The sequence below is a fragment of the Mus musculus genome, chromosome 15, assembly GCF_000001635.26.
Source record: "Mus musculus strain C57BL/6J chromosome 15, GRCm38.p6 C57BL/6J".
NCBI lineage: Eukaryota > Metazoa > Chordata > Mammalia > Rodentia > Muridae > Mus > Mus musculus.
The window spans coordinates 101,608,005-101,611,037 of record NC_000081.6 but is presented as its reverse complement, the minus strand read 5'-3'; the positions used below and the strand labels follow the sequence as shown (position 1 = coordinate 101,611,037).

Here is a 3,033-nt window from a genome sequence, read left to right as displayed (position 1 = left end):
AAACAATTAGCAACCAAAAAATGCACATGGAAAAAGTTATTATTTTTAAAACCTGCTTTATTTAGCAATTTCAAGAAAGCAAAGGGCAGAGAAGACATCACATGAGCACAGACTCTACATCACAGGACCAGTGACTGAGCGGTCACAGTTACTGACAGGGAGGGTTATGATGTTGAAAGGAGGGGTTTCTCAAGCCACTGGAAACTAAAAGGGAGTGGTTCATTTCTTGAATAGGACCCAGCCAATGATATGCACAATGAAGGGGACAGACACACCCTGTCACAGGCACCTCAGAGGTAGAGCTAAGAAGGCAGGAGCCTCGAAACCAAATACAACATGAAGCAGCAAATGTGAGTCAAGTGTGATGTGAGCTCAGAGGATGACAAGGAGAAGATGTACATTGGGGACCCATGGGGACAGAAAGAAGAGCAACAGGACCTAACCTTCTCAGCCCCAAGAAGAGATCATGGTGGGGAGGACAGCAAATAGAAGCCCCTTAACACAGGACTCTACAGACAGAGCAGCCAAGGTCTCAGACAAGCTCTGGTGACAGGGATTTCAGTGATTGGAGCTCTTTCTTCTTGAGGAGGTAGTAGTGAACTTGATGATGGAAGAACTGCCACCAGAAGAGCTGAGGCCACCTCCAATGACTCTGCCACTGCCAGCACTGAAGCCATCTCCAAGGACATGGCTGCTGCCTCCACCCAGGCCTAAACTGTTGCTGACACCACCTGCACTGCCATAGCCACTGGACATGGGTGACGTCACAACAGCTGTGAAGGAGAGAAGACACCAGAGACATGGTGAGTCCACTGTGATTAGCTGAGCCAGTCACAAGGGCAGGATAAAGGGAGTCTGGCAAGCAGAGTACTTACAGATGTTGACCGCACCAACGCCTTCACCATGCAACCTGCTAGAGGAAAGCAGCAAGTGAGAACTTGACAGCCATGGCTTCAGTCTCCATGGAAACCTCAATCTGGTGAAGGTTCACAGAGAATCTTGTCAAAGAGTTTCTTGAAGGGACCATTGTGGCCACAGCCAGTGCTCTCTCTTCTTGTGCTCAGTGTTGGCATCATGGAGCTCTCCTCAGGGGTTGGAGGATATAGTTATCTAACTGCACTCCTTGTCTTCCATAATCTTCCTGTAGGTGGCAATTTCTACATCAAGGGTCAGCTTGACATTCATGAGCTCCTGGTACTCCTTCAGCAGCCTGGCCATGTACTGTTTGGCCTTCTGCAGGGCATCCTTTAGCCCTTCTAGCTTATCCCTGGCATCCTTCAGGGCCATCTCCCCACACTGCTTATCATCAGCAATGACATTCTTCAGGTTGGCAGGCTGTGCATAGAGAGCAACAAAAATGAACATGTACCATAGATCTCTGGAGAAGGTTAGCTTCAGATGTAGCTTTCCAGTGAGCAAAAGAGTAGAGGGCAGGAAACACAGCACACAACCCAAGCATTCCTCTGTCTACCTCTCCTGCTTCTTAATGTGGTCAATCTCAGATCTCAGCCTCTGGATCATGCAGTTGATCTCAGCAATCTCCAGTTTAGTGTTGCATAGGTCATCCCTATGTCTGCCAGCTGTGAGCTGCAGCTCTTCAAACTGAAGATCAATAAAAAAGAGAGTATTTATGTGTTTTTACATGCAGAAGCAAATCCACCTCTAAGTGGCATGCACTATCATGGATATGATGGCTTTTCCTCACGAGAAGCTTGAGGACACCACAGACTCCATAGTTCCCCCAGGAAGTGAAAATGTTCTCTAGTGTCTCATGAGGACCAGTGTTCAGAGTACAGCTCAAGCAAAGAGAGCCATGGACCCCATTTATGGCAACTTTGCATCTACCTCTGGGATATTTTTCCCTTAGAGTAAAATATCACCTTATAGCACAAGTGCACAGTAGGTTTGCTTTAAGAACATTGTTAGTTATAGACTCTGAGCGTTATGGAGTTCAGGATAGGTCCCAGGCATTCTCATTATCTTTAACTTCTATACTCACCTTAGTCTGGTACCAAGACTCAGCCTTAGCTCAACTTCTCTGAGCAATGTCCTCATACTTTGTCTTGACCTCAGCGATGATGCTGTCCAGGTCCAGGCTGCAGTTGTTGTCCACAGAGAAGACCACAGATGTGACTGAGATTTGTGTTGGCATCTGAGACAGTTGCTGCAGAACAGAAAAGACATAATTATCTCTGTCTGTGTGGGTCATAGAGGTTCCCAACACTTTGCACAAAATTAAATAATGGGAAGAGGTAAGGTAGAAAGGAAGAAATGGAGACAAAAAGTGCTTACAGCCTCATAGACAGCTCTCAAGAAGTTAGTATCCCCCTTCCGGTCCACGCCAGCACCGGGGTAACTTGGGCGGGGAGTCTGAGGACACCGGCAAGGTACCCACAGGACCATCCACAGGATCTTAAGACCTCTGATGAGTGGATCACAACTTCTGCCAGGAGGCAGGTTCAAACACCAGATACCTGGGCACATTCGCTGCAAGTGGAGAGCTTGCCTGCAGAGAGTACTCTGAACACTGAAACTTAGGAGAGAACTAGTCTCCCAGGTCTGCTAATAGAGGCTAACATAATCACCTGAGGAACAAGCTCTAACTAGAGACAACTACAACAACTAACTCCAGAGATTACCAGATGGCGAAAGGCAAACGTAAGAATCTTACTAACAGAAACCAAGACCACTCACCATCATCAGAACACAGCACTCCCACCCCACCCAGTCCTGGGCACCCCAACACATCCGAAAAGATAGTCCCTGATTTAAAAGCATATCTCATGATGATGGTAGAGGACATCAAGAAGGACTTTAATAACTCACTTAAAGAAATACAGGAGAACACTGCTAAAGAGTTACAAGTCCTTAAAGAAAAACAGGAAAACACAACCAGGTAGAAGTCCTTATAGAAAAACAGGAAAACACGACCAAACATGTGATGGAATTGAATAAAACCATCCAAGACCTAAAAAGGGAAGTAGACACAATAAAGAAAACCCAAAGTGAGGCAACGCTGGAGATAGAAGCCCT

The 3,033-nt window shown here is 46.5% G+C and overlaps 1 pseudogene across 1 annotated transcript; it reads right to left on the bottom strand.

Moving 5' to 3' along the window:
- Positions 1–558: 558 nt before the first annotated feature.
- Gm5477 (predicted gene 5477) lies at positions 559–2,164 on the bottom strand (annotated as a pseudogene). The gene is made up of 4 exons (NR_002869.1): positions 2,069–2,164; positions 1,472–1,614; positions 1,116–1,378; positions 559–773 (listed from the first exon to the last, which is right to left on the bottom strand). The product of NR_002869.1 is annotated as a predicted gene 5477 (transcript).
- Positions 2,165–3,033: the final 869 nt, after the last annotated feature.